The sequence below is a fragment of the Otolemur garnettii genome, unplaced genomic scaffold (genome assembly GCF_000181295.1).
Source record: "Otolemur garnettii isolate 467f Iridium unplaced genomic scaffold, OtoGar3 scaffold00016, whole genome shotgun sequence".
In the NCBI taxonomy this organism is placed as follows: Eukaryota; Metazoa; Chordata; class Mammalia; order Primates; family Galagidae; genus Otolemur; species Otolemur garnettii.
The window spans coordinates 152,224-170,471 of record NW_003852411.1 but is presented as its reverse complement, the minus strand read 5'-3'; the positions used below and the strand labels follow the sequence as shown (position 1 = coordinate 170,471).

The 18,248-nt window shown below is 36.7% G+C and overlaps 1 pseudogene; it reads right to left on the bottom strand.

Annotated features, from left to right (window-relative positions):
* Positions 1 to 7,830: 7,830 nt before the first annotated feature.
* On the bottom strand, positions 7,831 to 9,595 carry LOC100953960 (annotated as a pseudogene).
* Positions 9,596 to 18,248: the final 8,653 nt, after the last annotated feature.

The following is an 18,248-nucleotide window of genomic DNA, read 5'->3' as shown; positions in this document are numbered from 1 at the left end:
AAATGTGAAAAGTAGAGGAGTGGTAAGGAAAGTACCTGCTAACTGTGTGATCCAGAGGGTTTGTGTCCATGTGAATGGGCGGGTGGTGGTATCTGAGAGATAATAAAAGTTTCCATTACAACTCAAAATCAGATTCTTCCCACTGAGATCAGAGAATAATTCCGTGGTAGCATCCCCATCATCTTCTATATCAAACAAAGGATGTTTCCCATAGTAGAGCCTTTGAAGGGAGGAAATGCTTCTCTTAGTAATTCATGTCTTGATCAAAGGCATATTTTCTAGCTCCTCCTCTGATGGTCAGAGGGTGACTGAGCAATTTTCTTATCATGGATTTATTCCAGCATTTTCATCCCTTTAAAAATTAGCACAACTTCCTTTAGATCTTTTTTTTGTTTGTTTCTGATGCATAATCTTTATTTCTTCCTGACGCACATTGGAAGAATAAGAGTTGTCTTGGGCCACACATTAAATACTCCAGCATTAACAAAAGCTGATGAGAGAAAAATTTTAAAAAGATTTGCGCATGCTTTTTGACAAACGGACTGAACCCACATAACAAAATAGTCCTCACCATGTGTGGCCTGTGGGCCACAGGTTGGACATCCCTGCTGGACGTCAAAAGTATTACTTTCCTGTTGCTGTGTAACAATATTTCCATCAATGTAGTTGTATATAACAACATACACATTTTATCCTTTTACAGTTTCTACAGGTCAGAAGTCCAGGCACGGATTAATGGAATTTTCTTACTATGGTTTCCCAAGCTTTACAATAAGGTATCAGCCAGGCCTGTAACCTAAACTGCAATTCTCGTGGGGGAAGGATCTGCTTCCAAAATCAACACAGTGGTTGACAGAGTTCAGTTTCTTAGAGTTGCAGCTTCAGTTCCTTCCTTGCTGTTGACTAGAGGTTACCGTCAGCTCTGAGAGACAGCTCATGTTTCCTTGCTACATAGTGTTTACAAACATAGACGCTTGCTTATTGAAAGCCACTGAAAAAACCAGAGAGAGAGAGATGTTCCCTGAAAGACAAGTATTATATTCTTATATAACATAATCAATCGCATATATGTAATTCTGTGTATCCTGTCACCTTTGTCCTTTTCTATTGTAATGAATGGGGATCACAGAAGGGTATGAATGGCAGGAGTTAGCAATAACAAGCTCTCGCTTTACTGAATATGGGCCACCATAAGTTTAGATTTACTAGCCACCCTCAAAGACTACTAATACCATTCTTAGGTGCTCAAATAAAAATAATAAATTCCTAATCCTATAAAAGTGCTTCTGTATCAATAAGCTTAACCCAATAAATCCTTATAAAAGGTTGACTAAGTTCACAAACTCATCCTAGAAAAAGTACTACATACCTCATTGCTGATTATCACTACTCCCCTGAATATCAGTGCTCGCCTTGACCATCTGGTGACTGTACTGATAGTCAGCAATGAGATTATGGAGCACCTTCTCTGGAATGAGCTGTCTCACATGAACAACAACAACAAAAAAAAAATTACAGAAAAGAGTTTCCTTTTTCAACCAGGGCCTTCAGTGAAATTTGTTGATTGAAGCTTACCAATTACATTGCTGTCATTTGAAGATTCTATTCCTTTCCAACCTTGTGTATATGTTTCTTGGAAAAGATGAGATGTAATTCTATGATTCTCAAAGTTAGGATTTAGGTTTCGTTATCAGTTACAAAGAAAGGGATGTATTCTTTGAGAACGCCATGAAGGCTTTGGATTCTTCTTTCAGGCTCTGAGTTGTGCCTCCAGACTTCAACAGTTCTTCTGATCTCTAAGCCCATTAGAAGAAGCATCTGGACATCAAAGTCTTTGCAAACCTTTTTAATGTAGATTCTAAATATCGGTGTCATCTTTTTCTATTAAGTTCCTCCCTTCTGTCTGAATTTTATCACAGAATGCCATAGGCAATGAGTTTGATGAATCTTGATACTACTACCTGCCATGGATTACTGATGTATTACTTGCAGCCAGCGAGGAGGTTTTCTATGTGGATCATAAATTTGTGAGTTCTATTATGAAGATGCATTTCTCAAGGTCAATCCTGTGTCAATCTCGCATTGTCATGGCAACTTCTGAAAAGAAGCCCATACTCAAATTGACAATTTAAACAGTTTAAAAAGAGACAGTTTGTGTAGCTGTAAGATATTTAAGGACAGAAATAATAATTTAAAAAAAAAAAAACCAAGAAATAAAGTATAGAAAACCAGAGCTAATATCAGAGAAGAATTATTATCAACCCTAGATCTAAAATGGTAGTTCTCATCAGGGGGAAATTTTGCCACCATCAGACTTTTTACTGTACATTTGGGGGCAGGATTGCTATTGGCCTGTACTGTGCAGAGGACAAGAGTGCTGGTAAGCACCCTGCAATGGGGAGAAAGTCCTCTGTCAGAGCTAGGAACTACCTGCTCTCAAATATCAGTAAAGTCAAGTTTGATATCCTCTTGCCTAAGGAGATAAGAAGTAAAAAATACCTAATTTATGGAGGTTATACAGATTATTTATCTCTAGAAATGATGCAATTATTCCAAAATTAACTGGTAGAACAAGAGCCAAGGGAATAAAATCCTAATATTACCTGTTTCCTGCTTTTCTGCCTCCTACCTACACCTCCAACTAGAGGAGCCCTCCTATACTAGGGATAACAAGGGAGATTTGTTGACATTGTCCATAGAGCTCATTCACCTGTGGCTCAGGGAAGAGGGATGTCAGATAGAGAGGGAATCTAGATGTCAAATGGAAGAGATCTCCTTTGTGTATGTGATTTCAGAATGCCTGTGACTATCTGGATAATGAGTGTTAAGAAACAAATACAATTCTATAACAAGATTTTGAGGATCAACATATAAGTGATGTGAAGACTCAAAAAATTTTATAAAATACCAAATGGTAAAACAAAGACATAAGAGGAAATATAAGGTATTTTCCCTAATATTGAAACTACAAATCAAGTTGGGCAGAGCAAATGGGCCTGGTGTATTTCATTTTTTTTTTAATTGTAGGTTAATTTGACGGTATAAAGAATTTGGTTACGAGGTTTACATTTGTTGGTTTTAGTTCCTGTTGTAGTTGTGTCTGCAGCCAAGAGGTGCCATATACCCCAACCCTGTGCCCATTTTGGGGGAGCACACCATCCTCCTCCCCTCTCCCTCTGAGAGGGAAAAAATTGAGTTTTTCTCTTGTGTGGAGATATATTAGATCATCTATTGATCTATTGGCTTCATATATATATTTTTTTTAATTTTAATTTTATTTATTTATTTATTTATTTATTAGACAGAGTCTCACTCTGTCACCTTGGCTAGAGTACCATGGCATCATCATAGATTACTGAAACCTCAAATTCCTGGGCTCAAGCAATCTTCCTCTCTCAGCCTTCCAGGTAGCTAGAATGATAGATGCTTGCCCCCAGCCTGGCTGATTTTTCTCTATTTTTAGTAAAGCTGGGCTCTCTCTCTCTTGTTCAGGTTGGTGTCAAACTCCTGACCTTAAGCTATTCTCCCACCTTAGCCTCCCAGAGGACTGACAGTATAAGCGCGAGCCACTATATCTGGCCCACTTTCTCTTTTCTTAAACTTGGTTGTGTTTATATGTGTGGACTATGCAATAACCATCGGACAGTTTGCTTTGCTAAGACATTTGGTTTACTATAAATCAGTTGCTGTCAAATTGTTTTCAATGGGAATCAAAACAGTTTCTGTGGAATAATCCCCCACCAAACAAATTAAAACAAAATCATCCCAAGGAAAAGCATATCTTTAGGCTAGATTAACAAAAATAGAACACACAGTTTTTTTTTGGTATATTTTATTTTTTGTCCAAGAATCTGAAACCACAGAAAAACATGATATAGATGACATCTAAATAGAGCATTTGCTGTTTCTGAGTTTACTCTCTTTGGAAATACTGAATGTGCTTCAATCAGTACAAATATATGAAGAAGGGAAATAACTATTTGCAAAACAAATATTCTTCTGTATGTATGTATTCAAGGTAATAGAGCAACATTTAAAAATAAAAAGAAACTTAGGTCATTTAAAAATATTTTGATAATAACATAAACACATTTTTAATAACTAAAATTAGAGACTATTTCAAAATCTGCTTTATTAATGTTTTGGTGGTATTGATTTTGTGTTACGTGTGCACACTTTGCATTTGGTTATGACACCGAGCAATTTTAGTGAAATCACTTCATTTATATGCATGTCCACCATTTACTTGCAAATGTGAGCTGAGGTATCTCATGAACATCTGAAGTATGTATTCAGGGAAAAATAACATCTGTTTTAAAAGAAAGCTTTGCAAATCCTCCAAGAGATTTAAGATTATGCCATTTTGTGATCTTTGCAGAGTCATCAGTTAAAATATATGTGTGCCTAAGTGGGATATTTTGTATTCAATCGTAATGAAGGAGAGAAAAGCAGACAGAGAATCTCTTTAAAATGAGGAAAACCACAATATTTGTTTATGGAATCTGGTTTATTAATAAAGTATAAATGACAAGCACTGACACATAAATAGAGTACATTGATTTGAACAATTAACTAATTACTACAAGTTAGGTATCTAAACCTCATATGTATTGCTATCTTTAATGATATTAATTTGTCAAGGAATGCACCCTTCATTTTGATTTATTGTTAATTTAGAATGTCTATAGGTACATGATTATATTTTTCCTGGAAATTCTTGTCTGGGAGGACTAGAATGTAAACCAGTTAAGTAGCCTTGTTGCTCACTTTGGGAGCCCCTCGAAATATCAAATTATCTGACTGTCCAATGGCCACATTCTTATGACAACAGAGTGATACTGTGGACAAACAGTCTACGTCTCAGAGCAACACATCTTTTAACTGGGCAGACGGATCAAAACAGGTTTACTTATCAGGAATCACTTTAAGTTCTTCACCTTACTTTGTCCATCAATCATAAACTCTTAGTAACAAATGTGGTCTACCACAATCTGATCCTCACATCACAGCACCTCAATACACAATATAGCACCATCCTTACACAGAACCTCTACACATTGATGGTCCTCTTGGGAGTCACTGTAACACTCCCTAAAGTTGATGTTCTTTTTGCAGAAGAAAAGAAACCCAGTTGTGCTTGATCATCAGGTTGTTCTAGCCATCTGTTGGGGAGTATATACTTGAAAAAGTCAAGTTGTTCCATCGCACTATAGTGCGTATTTGTATGTATATTTGTCTATATGGCTGTCCCTTTTGTTGATTATCAATGTTTCTGAAATTGATCTTAAAACTGTCATTGAATTATTCATTTCGTATGTAAAAATTGGGAAGGAATTACTTCCCCATCCACTCACAGATTCCAAAATCATAAAAAAAAAACCACAATCAGCTATATTTTGCTTAGAGAAGTCAAGCAAATATTACTTACATTTAAGCAAAATTAGGACTCTCAAACTGTTGCAAAAGGTCACAATAAAGTCTCTGGGTGTATCATAACCCATTTTAGTTTCTGTGGGAAACTGTTACCTACGTACTTCAGCTGGAAACTCTGCCTGATACCTGGTTCCTGGGAAACAGCAGGAAGGTCTAGGACACCTCAAGCAAACAAAGAAAGCCATCAAAGGCACCTCTACAAAGAATGCATTTGGGACACAGTCTCCTTTGCATCAATACCTTAGATAAGGATTGCCTTTACACCTTTGTGATGTAAATCTCCTAGCCCCTGGTCTGTTTTAAAACCCAGGAGTATCTTTCTCAAGGGCCTGGGAATCACCTCTTTGAAACATATCACTACGTAATGTAGTGCACTATCACCTCCTTTCTTTGGGAAGTAGGAGCCTAACTTCTCAATTAGCAAATATTGATGGCTTCCTCACAGAGAAGAACATTTGCAAACACAGGAATAATGACAAAATCAACAGCAAGTAGGTGTTTTGATTTTGTTGGGTTAATAACATAAAAACTACAAGAGGAAATTTTCTAAAATAAATACAAACATTAGAAAATCTGGTTCTTTTAAGCATGATAAAAAATTCAATCTGAACTTCACATTAAATATTCTCAACACAAATAATGATAAATGTTTGTGGGAATGGGAATCCTAATTACCTTGATCTGATCATTATACATAGTATAGATCATTATACATAGTACATAGTGTATTGAAATATAACTATGTACTCCATGAATATGTACAATTATTGTCAATATAAATAATTTAAAAATGTGTGCTTATTAACTAATATGTCTCCTAGATAGATATAATCCAATCCATAGGCTAGAGAAAGATGAAGGAAGTGGATTGTATAACATTTCACAAAATTTCACCATACTTACATTTTCTCTTTTCTAAATTTCTGTGGAAATTCCAGATTTTTCTACAACTCTCTTCTAGGTCAGTCTTTCAATTCACTCTTTCCTGACTCTATTTCTCACTCCCATATGTCAGTGCCCACTGTGGCACCCAGTCACTGCGTGAATATAAACAGCTGGGACACAAACTGAAGGTATAAGCCTTCAGAGGTGGGCTTCCCCTAGGTGCAGGGAGAGCCCCCAGTAACCTCTGTTGTGGGCTTTTTCTGAAGTATTATACAAGTGTGAGGGGGGCCCACATACTAGGACTACGGGCTACATGCTCTTTCCCCACAGGCTCAATTCCCACCCTGTTATACCACAAATGTCCAAAGTATAACACCTACCTGCTAACAGTGATCAATCTTATCTCATTAACACATGCAGTTACTTGAGAGCTTGTCTCTGGGCAGCAAAACATCTCTAAGAGCCTCCCTCCAGAACTGGTGGCTGCTTCTATGAGCCTGGTGCTCAGTCTCCTACACCTATACTTATCACCTCAGCCTTTTGTTGTTGTTGTTGTTGGTTTTGGCAGTTTTTTTGGCCAGGGCTGGGTTCTAACCCACTACCTCCAGTATATGGGGCCGATGCCCTACTCCTTGAGCCGTAGGCACCACCCATCATCACCTCAGCATTTTAAGAACAAATTATTTAAGGAATTCTAGTTCTTTTTTACATGAATTAGGAGTTAGCCACTTCGCCTCTCCTTTATTTTACTGCTTAGACCAATAGTAGTGGAAGAGTGAGTCATACAAAGCTTCTGTGTAAGAAACGTTCTGTTAAAAATTATTCTTAATATTTTTACTCTATCAAATGAGCAATTTCTTCTTGTGGATTATTCACTGAATGGGTTCTCATAAATATTCTCTTTTATGATGTTAAGTGTATGGTTTATAATCTAACATCTCTTACTTTGATATTATAGTGAAAATAAGGGAATACCAAAATTGTGAAGAAATTCTGTCAATGGAAAATACACAGAAATTATAAAAATATGAGAAAATAAGTATGGATAAAGTTAGGTGCTATACACTTTACCTAAATGAGATGTTATTTATCATAACAGTTACGGGTTTCTCATTATCCGACTCCTACAGGTCTTTCCTCATTGAATGATATCTTCTACATTCCTGCCAGTGAAGGGAGCAAAGCAAACCTCAGATACCCAGATTTCCCCTTTAAAAAGGAAAATTATTGTGATGAATAAAGATTCTAGAACAGTAGGAAATACTTTTAAATCTACATTTAACAAAATATTTTCTAAAAGGGAACATTCTAGTAATATAACTTAAATAACTAAGACAGAGCAGGATGACAATATTCTTCTATTATATGATCTCATTTTGCATTATAAGAATTATCTGCAAAAAGTTCATGAAAATAAGTAGCAGTTAACTGTATTGACTGAAATTTTGAGTAATGTTTATTTTATTCTTTCTCTTGAATGTATTTTCAATTTTATTTCCTAAGTCTTAAGTGTTATTTAAATTTAAATGATCTCCAGTGAGAACAGAGCAAGCCAATTACTAGCCTTTCCTTGTAACACCAATTAACCGACCCAGGGAGAACAAGTGCACCCTGCCACCAGCCAGTCATGTGACAAGTGTGATGCCTGTCAAATGGGGCATCCACAACCTCACCCTGACCAGCTGCTGGGGAGTGTCCAGTCAAGCTGGGGTTCATGATGATTTCATCTATGGACACAATAAGGCATGCCACCTCCAAGGCTGCTGTCAGGGCATTGATCTGCACCATAGCTGGCTCCCACACGAAGGCTTCAAAGTTGTCAGCAATGTCCTCATTGTTGATGTCCACCCCATACCATGTGCTCCCTGTGCATGCCGAGCCAGCATCTTGTTGAAGATGTTTGTAGTATCAAAACCAGCATCATCATGCAACTGGGGTGGGATAATCTCTAACGCCTTGGTATATGCCCCAATCAATAGCTGCTGTTTTCCTGTTTCAAGGAACAGTCCTTGAGTAATCCCACAGGCACTTGGAGAGCTCCATCTCAGTGTTCCTGCCACCAGCCACCACTGAATCATCTTGATGGCCTTCCTGTAGATCATGATGGCATCATGAAGGGACTTCACCATTTCCTCCATAAACTGCTGGGCACTGCTGCAAAGGATGAAGGTACATGTCTTGGCCTTGGATCAGCCAGTGAAAAATTGTACCTTTCATCTCCAATCTGAGTTTCCTCAGAGACCTGGCAGTGGCCCAGCACATCTACTGACAGAGTGTTCACACGGGATTGGAGTGAGCCTCTGCAGGCCATCGTCCTTTTCAGATCCTCCTCTGGACTGGGCCAGCACAGAACATGTCCCTGTGAGCAAAGTACTAGGTGCCACATCTCTAATGGGAAGTTTAGATAAGACAACTTTGGCTACAGAATGATGGATCCTCTCTAACTTGTCATAAAGAATCTTCCACTCAGCATCAACAATAGCCAATAATCCTCAACCATGTGGACTCTGATCTCGGCATTATCTTTCTCAGCTTTCAACTCGAGCTCAACATTTAAAAGGATGATCATAGGATTATCGTACTTTTTGGGTTGCATTTCAAACCCAGCATAAGAGAAAGTCTTCTTGAATGCAACACCACCTACCAGATGGGAGTCCTCTAGGGCTCTACCCTGTAACTCCCTCATTCCAGTTATTCTAAGCTGCAACAAATCATCAAGCATCATCACCACATGAACCACCATCTTAGCAAAGAAGGCTGTCTGCTGGGAGATCAGCTTGGAACTCAGCGCAGTCACAGCACACTTCTCCAGCAGCTTCTTCGGCAACTTTTTATCTATCTTCTTCACTGTCACAGCAATCTCTTTGATCTTCTTAATTGCCAATGGAAGGGCTGTGTGAAAAGCTCAAATGATGATCTGGGGGTGCAAACCTTCCTCCACATATGGTTTCACCTGCTTCAGAAACTCTGCAGCCAGCAAGGTCACTGAGGTGGTGCCATCACCAACCTCAGTATCTTGAGATTTGGCAATGTCCACTAAAGTCTTTGCTACAGGATGAACAACATCAAGCAGTTTCAGAATTGTGGCACCATCATTAGCAATTGTTGCTTTGCCTCCCTTGGCCATCCACAGTAAGCTTGTCCATGCCACGAGGACCTGAGGTGTCTCTTAGAGCCTCAGCAATCACCTGGCAGGCACTGATGTTACTCACAAGCTGGGGATGCCTTGGGAGCTATCAGTTTCCTCTTTTGACAGAATAACTGGTGTGGGCATCATTTTGTAAGTTAATTCAACAGCCTGTTACTCTTCCTCTCTTCTCTGCATTGGGACCCGCCCAGCAACCCACAATTCCCTGCACTATAGAAATCCCCAGAAGCTTCACCAAGTTGTTGGACAGGGAGCTTTTCAATTCTTTTACAGTCATCATATCCTTTGTGAGAAGAAACTTCTTCTTTTCAGGCAATTAAATTGCTATTAAAATGAAGCAGCACAAACACAAACCAAAACAAACTGAAATAAATCAAATAGAAATTATACTGATGATGATAACACAATATTAAATAATGGATTTTCTTGTATTTACACAATGTATACTTCCGCACTATAGGCCTTAAAACCTTACATGGCATTGGATATAACCAGGGCCATGTTGAAAATAGTTGTATGTGTGTGTGTTATGGAAATAAACCAAAAGCCAAATAGGGACAAGTAGAAACTTTATTATCCAGATTTTGATACAACAAGGGAGTTAGTCACCCTTGCATTAGGAAAGTCATCCCTAGCATTAGGGAAAAGACTCAGTTATGTGGAGAAGTGGAGAAATTTTATAGTGGGGAAAAAAGGGGATGGCTCTAGATATATTCTGAGTGGAGTTGTTGGCTACCTAGACGTATGGTTCTTATATGATTAGTTAGATGAGGCTATTTGACTTTCTCTGGTTAGTCCTGAGTTGGAAGCAGAGGTAGATAGTAGAGGGCCATTCGTCAAGTATTTATAATTTCAGTCAGTTGCTACAAAGGTAGTGGGTCAGTGATCTAATGTCATACATCATCTACCAGCTCTTGTTTATGTTCAGTCTCCCAGTCCCTGCTTTTTCTTGTTCTCTTTCTTGTGAGATGTTCATTGGCTCTAAGATGGGGAAAGATCCACATCCTTACCATTTGGGGAATGTTCATTGTGACCATAGTCATCTGTATTACAGACCTTCTTGTCAGATTTTGCTTTTGTGTCATTAGTAGGTAATTATGAAATTATTTACTAAAAGAGAGTGCAAAGAAGCACTTATAATGTGTTGAATGGACCAGACAAGCCTCATAATCACTATGACCTAAACAAGAACAATTAATAGCACCTATAAGATGCTTCAGAACCGGGAACCCTGTTTGTGCAACCCAGACTTGGAAAATAAATTCCATAGGCTATGAAGATCAACTTTGGAGCACTGCCTATCTTTTTCCTTAATGTAATGTATACCCTGCTCCATCTCTCCCATTTTATTGATCCATGTATAGAAAGGTATTAACAATGGCGTATGCACCATCGTGAGTATCAAGAATCAAGAGTAATACAGTGACCCCTTACTACTTAAGATAACAAATTGAGACTTATTTATATTCCACCTAAGGATATGACATTGTCAATTAATTATTAACGGTAATAGTGAATTCTTAATGAATATGCTGTCAGTCAGAACCCAGATGAGGGCTCTCACAAGAATTCTACAATGCAGACACCCTGATCTTGGACTTTCAGACTCCAGAACTGTGAGAAATAAATTTCCATTATTGATAATCACCCAATTTATGATATTTTTTTATATCAGTCCAAGTGGATTAAGACATATGACCACCAGCAGATAAGGAGGTGGAGAATTTATAAGAGAAAAGACTTGTTATTGCTGTCAAATTGTCCATAAGATTATTAGTTTGGGGCAAAAAATATTTTAGTGAAACAATTTTTGATTCAGAATTTCATCTAGAGGTCACTGTGTTAAAAAAAAAAAAAATCACTGTGCATTGAACCAAAGAAACCTTATTCCTGTATCTTTTCAAAGGCACCTGTCAGGTGAATTTTGTTAAGGTCAGATGATCCTGAGTGACCATTAAGGTCAATGTCATTGTGGGTGAAGTTATGCTATTTAGACAGAGAAGCACAAGAATTGGATTTTGAATACTTAGAAAAGTACATACAAAAAGTTGGAGTTTTCCTAGGAATGAGATGGTATAGATTTAGATGATCCCTTGAGAGCTGGCAGTAATCTGTTAAAATGCAATGTTTATGCACTATAGGTCTGGAGCCCTTGACTAGATGGTTGACTTCAGAATGCAAAGCCAACAATCTGTGCCCCTGGCCAGCAGGAAATAAAGTGAATGATCTCTCTGGATCAAAGGCAGGCTCATAGCACAAAGTATCAAAAGAGAAGAACTCTGTTCTCCTGTACTACTGACCCACACAAAATTTATCCAAATGGATACTGGCCCCTTGAGAACTGTGAACTCACTAGATTGTGGGACTGGTTCAAAAAACAGGCTTGTGGAGGTTATACCTGTGTTTTTTGGAAACACTTTTATTAGAAAAAAAAAACACTTTTAACCAATGCAACAAAACATGAAAGCACAAAAGAAAACACAAAGACATAAATGCAAATGACATGAAAAATCACATGAAGAATGACGAAGAAATGGAAATCACTACCAAAATCTGAGTACAAAATTGAGAATAAATAATCTAATAACCCATGGGAAATGGAGCAGAGTTATGACCTATTGCTTATTTATCATGTTAACTAGGACTGGACAATCTGTGGACAGTAAGGTTCAAGATACCTTCGTGAGTACTGGACCTGGTCAGGGGCTTAGTTCTGGTGTGTCAGCGATGTGAGCAAATAAGATGGGACCAAACAGAGGCTACCTATTCAGAGGTTGCTACAACAAAAGAGTCACCCACAGCCACCATGGTGCCTTTGGCAGAGACCCAGAAGTAGGCAGAGGAGTGGAAAAGTTAAATAGTGAAAGAGAAGATAGTTTCAGGTAGTTTCTGAGGATTGCTGAAATCCAGAAGACAAAGGTGGGCTAATGGGAAGCGGGACATCTGATATGATCAGTTTGGTGAGTCTGTTGGCCTTTCTGTGGCCTGTCCTGAGTGGAAAGTCAGAGCAAAATTGTGGAAGCTGACAGTCATTGATCACCAAATAGTCTTCTCCATTTGGAGCCAATCGATATAAGCTCAGAGTTCGACTTTCATATATCATCTGTCCATCATCAGTATATTCTTTTGACGTGTGTGTGTGTGTGTGTGTAACATACTCCTGAGACAAAACTAAAACATTTCTCGACTGATCATAGATTTCTAAGGTTAATAGATCTTATACTGAATGTGAACATAAATTTTAGTAAGTTGTTAGAGATATTTAATATGTATTTGTTAAATGCTTGTTGAATTGACTGAAAAGCATGATGGTATTTCTATTTCATTTTCCTGTAACAGCATTTAAAGCTATAACTGAACAACACTTCTGTGCACTTACCTGTTCAGGTCACATATAGTCAAAATATTTTGCCAAGGCTCACCACCCACAGAAATCAGCTTGGCAATTTTAGAGTGAATCCTTACATGTAACTGGTGGCAAAAGTTGAGGCCACATCTTTCCTTTTTATACTGTTTGCCTAAAAGTTTAGGGAAATAAGAAAAGGGTAGGAAGCATCCTTATTGGTGTGCTCAGAACTCAGTATTTGAATTTGAAATATGATCATATAAACCTACCTTTTAACAAATGTGTGATTTTTTTCCTGATTTCCTTTTAATTCCCTGATTTATTTGAGTGACTAATAGTTATTTGTATTTATGTAAGAATACAATGCCAATAAATTGCCCAAATACCTATGAAATTATAGAATAATTTTATACTAGAACTCTAATAAGATGCTATTTCTATTACTTAGATATTAAGTAGTAAATGTGGGTTTTCAGGAATAAATTTTCAAGCCTGTGTGCTTGCTACACACACACATACATACATAAATGAAAGATAGGCAAGTGACCTGAAATATGTACAAAAATGATCTCTGAAGCTTATTCAACATATTTTGCAACTTTTAATAAATTGTTTATATATGGAAAAAAGGTGTTTCTGGGGCAGTGCCTGTGACTCAAAGGAGAAAAGCACTGGCTCCATATGCTGGAGGTGGCAGGTTCAAACCCAGCCCCAGCCAAAAACTACTAAAAAAAAAAAAGGTGTTTCTGTTATAGCTACACATTTAATCAATAATTTTATGAAAAATTTACTTTTTCTGTAACTTTGCCAATTTTACATTATAAGTATAATTTTAAATATTGTAATTGAACTATGCATTTTGTAAATTATTAGTTTAAATTATAACTCAAGAATCAACACATTTTCTGTTAAAACATCGTGAAAAGTTGTATATGTGCATTAAAGCCACCATGAACCTTCTCCCTTAAATTAAAAAAAAAGAACTACAAAACTAATTAACTGTAATGTTAAAGCTTAAAATTATCTTTCTCATTGGACTGCACTCTAAGTTTTAATTTATAAAAACAGGATACTAAGAAATTCTTTGATGATGTCTTCTGAATGGGTGAATATTAGTGGATTTCTTCTCTCAAGGAAACAGGAGAATAAATATTACATAATTCTGACCATATTTTTAGTGCTTAATTAATTAAATAGAAAATGTAATGATGCTACCATAAAATTTTACCAAATGGACTAAAAAAAGAAAGTGCTAGAATCTTGAACCAGACTTTTCAACTAGATTTTTCCCAATTTATCATTTTCTTATGTTTTCTTTTTAAAATTTTTTCTTAAATCATAATTGTATACATTTATGGGGTACAATGTGAGGATTTGATATACAATATGTAATGCTTACATCAAACTGTGAGCCATAACCATTACCTCACTTATTTTTTACGGTAAGACATTTACAGTTACTCTTAGTTATTTAGAAATATTCCTTGCATTGCGCACATTAGTCAGAAGCCCATCAAATGCCCTCCCTTCTCCCTCCAAATACCTTCTCCCTTCCCCTTCCCCCTCTCCTTCCCCTTTGTTAAGACTATATTTGTGTTTTATCATATGTAAGAGAGTGTGTTTTTATATTGGCTTCATAATATTATTGAGTACATTGGAGGCTTTTTATTCCATTCTTGAGATACTTTACTAAGAAGGATGTCTTTCAACTCCATTCAGGTAAACATAAATGATGGAAAGTCTCCATCTTCTTTTATGGCTGAATAGTATTCCGTGGTATATAAACACCACAGTTTGTTAATCCATTCATGGGTTGATGGGCATTTGGGCTGCTTCCACGACTTGGCAATTAAGAATTGGGCTGGAGTAATCATTCTGGGGCAAATTCTTTTGTTGTAAAATTAGTTTTGTTCTTTTGGGTAGATACCTAGGAATCCAATTGTGGGATCAAATGGAAGATCAACTTTTAGATCCTTGAGAATTCTCCATACTTCTTTACAAAAAAGGCTGCATTAGTTGCAATCCCACCAGCAGGGTAAAAGTGTTCAACAACTAGTTTTTTAAAGCAATTTCTAATCAGATATGGATGCTTTAAAGAGTCATTATTACGATGTCTTTTTTTAAAGATACAAACTATTTTTTATGTTACATCAACCTGACTTGTGGGTAGAATTCATAACAACACTGAAAACAGCAAGAGAGAAAAAAAAAATGTTTCCCCCTTGGGACCATGGTGTTTTGTTGAGAAAATAGAATAAAAACTTTGAAAACAAAACAATTCTTTATAATTTAATTAAATTTATTATTTTTGTACATGAGTTATATGCAACTCATGTGCTGCTAGAATTAATTTTGACACTGCACTACATGTGAATTATATGTGACTCATGACATACTTATTGAATATATTTCTTCAAATTGAATCTTTTGTCATTCCACAAATATTTGATCGTGTCTGGAGCAGAATTCATGTACAACAAGGTCACATTGCCACATACTATCAATTTTAGTCAAAGATCCACCAGAGAAATGTTAGGGAAATGTGCAATCTGAAGTTATAGTAATTGGAGAACACGGCTCAGCATGTGTGGCACACTTAGGCCTGCTCCTGGGGCAAGGAGACAGCAGGTGGGGAGAAATGCCAACTGACTGTGAAAACAAGCAGAGGTTTCACAGCCTACAGCCATGCGATGGACCTTCCCACCTATCTACTAGTTCTATATGCTTCACATGGCTCCACACTCAACACTAGCATGAGATCAACACAACTCACATGGCTTTAAATGTGTTAAGTATATGTCCTTCCAACGATCAGCCCTATCCCATACCCAGCACCATCCTGGCTCTTTATACAACGTACAAAATTTTTAGCATGGAAGTCATCTTCAATTTGTTATGATACGAGGTGGGCATTCACAAAGAACTTATAGATACCTTCTTAAATATTTGTGTATATCCAGAGATTTTTAGCAAGAATGGCAGGAACACGCAGTAATGAGAAAGGACGCTGTCCTGTCCGGCCACGAAGACATTCATATTGAGTTGATGAACTGTGGAGACATAGAGAGAGCGTTCTGAGGAGAGAGCTCAGTGGAATGAAAGGAGGCACTTGGCAAGCTAAACAGAGGGATTATTTTACCAACTGGTGCCTAAAAATTCTGCTATTAAAAATTAACATACCTCCAGTTATAAGTATTAAGCAAATATTAATAGTAAGTTCTATTTATCAGAAGTTCTTTGGTCTTAAGTATACAAGACATCTTGAATATCCACTTCCCTCCATCATTACGGGTAACCCCAGCAGGGGACACCCCTCTAAGGGACATGCCCCATTATTGTCTCTCACTGCTTCAACTTCTTCTCATTTCATCATGGACATCTACTAAAGAGGAGGAAAAATGGTGGTCTAATAAAGATGTAAATCTTGTCAGTTTCCTCTTTGTCGGCTTTCTATGACTTCCCTTTGAAATCAGAATAAAGTTCAAATTCTACCTCTGCCAATAAATTCCTCCATTTCATTCTGCTATCTCTCCCTTCCTTCCTATTGCTCAGTCACGCTAATCCTATTTCTCTCACTGTATCAGACTAAATGCATTTGGTTTCCTGATGTTTGTGAACGTCTCCCTGACTCTCAATGGACTGTCTGTTTCTCTATTTTCATGTCTTCCCTGTTTGTCACTGACCTGGAGAACACACTTTGGCCTCCACACGAGTTATTTTCAATCATATTAAACCGTTTATTTCCATCATAGCATTTATCAAAATTTCAAGTTGTTATTTCACTTTTGTATTTTTTTTATTTTTTTTATTATTAAATCATATTAGTGTACATTAATACTATCATGGGGTACAGTGTACTGTTTTTATATACAATTTGAAATACTTTCATCCAACTGGTTAGCATAGCCTTCCTGTCTTTCTCTTAGTTATTGTGTTAAGACATTTATATTCTACAATTAGAGAGATTCACATGTACCCTTATAGGATGAACCATAGGCGTGATCCCACCAGTCACTCTCCCTCCACCCACCCTGCCCCCTCCCCACACTTCTGTATTTTACTTTTTATTATTTCTGCTTCTTAAGATGATAGAGACTAACTTCAGTGAGAGAATTTGCCTTATTCTTCACAGCTCTACTTTCAGTACATCTGCACCACAGAACGCCAATGCATTCTTTAATAAAGGAATGTTCCTTGCTGCTGACAGTACAAAAAAAAAAAAACCACAACATCCAAAATAAATGATAACTTATGTTTATAGTACTAGAGATTATTAACTTGCTTATTTCCACTTTCTATAAAAAGTCTATCAGTGCAATAAAGTTGCACTTGTGGGAAACAATTGTGCAGATATTAGCAGAGACAAGTGAGACAAAATCAGGGCACCTGAAATCTATACACGACATTGATTTTTAAATGGTGCCTAAACTACACGCAATTCTCCTTCACAGGGTAATTATTCAGACCCAGTGATTGTTCATTGAATCAAAGTCTATTCATCTGTTCCAAACGCATTGACTTTAGAAAAGATTTTGAACATAGTTACTCAGAGTTATGGGAAAAAAGAGAGCAAGGTTTCAGTCTTTATGTTCTATGCAGTTCAAGCTTTACCCCCTTACTCTTCTCATCTGTTTTTAAAAGGAAAAGTGACGAGGACTCCCTATGCCAGAAATATACATTTTCATCATTCTACTTTGGATACCAACCAAGTGAAACATGTAAAATCACTTATGGTTGATTCTTTTCTTTTGGCACAAGAGAAGTTGATACATTTTATAGATCGCTTTCTGTATTGCCTTTGAAGAACTCACAGTTGCAGCAGAGCTCCCTATAGTTAGGGCCTACTGTGGCCCACTGACTTTTCTCATTTAATCTTGATAATTATTTAATGACATTGATTAGAATAATCAGTTGTACAAGTGAGAGCTTGAGGTAGAGAAAGTTAAGCAAATCATTTAAAGTCACACAGCGTGGGGTAATAGTGATGGAATTTGTTCTGAGGTTTGTCTGACTAGAAACGCTATGCCTTATTCATAAATAACTGCTTTGTATCTTTTGACCTATTGATATGCAATAACAGCACTTTCAGTAAGTATTTATCAACTCTTTCATTCTTTTTAATATTAAACATCTCTAGTTATCCTGCTATTTTTTTTTAAAAACTCACTGCTATTAAGTTTTATAAGAATTGATTTTAGAATAGAAGAATGCTAGCACTAAAAATAGATCAAGGTAGTTTTGTTTTAGTCTGCTATTGGAGTATATTCCGATAATATCTATTAATAGATATGAATAGATATGAATAGATAATATCTATTTTGATATTGATGATTTATTATAAATTTTATTTATGAAAAAATATTATATTTACTATTATAGTATATCTCTTTCCAAAAATAAATCTTAGTTAAAAATCTTACAGGAAATGAAAATAAT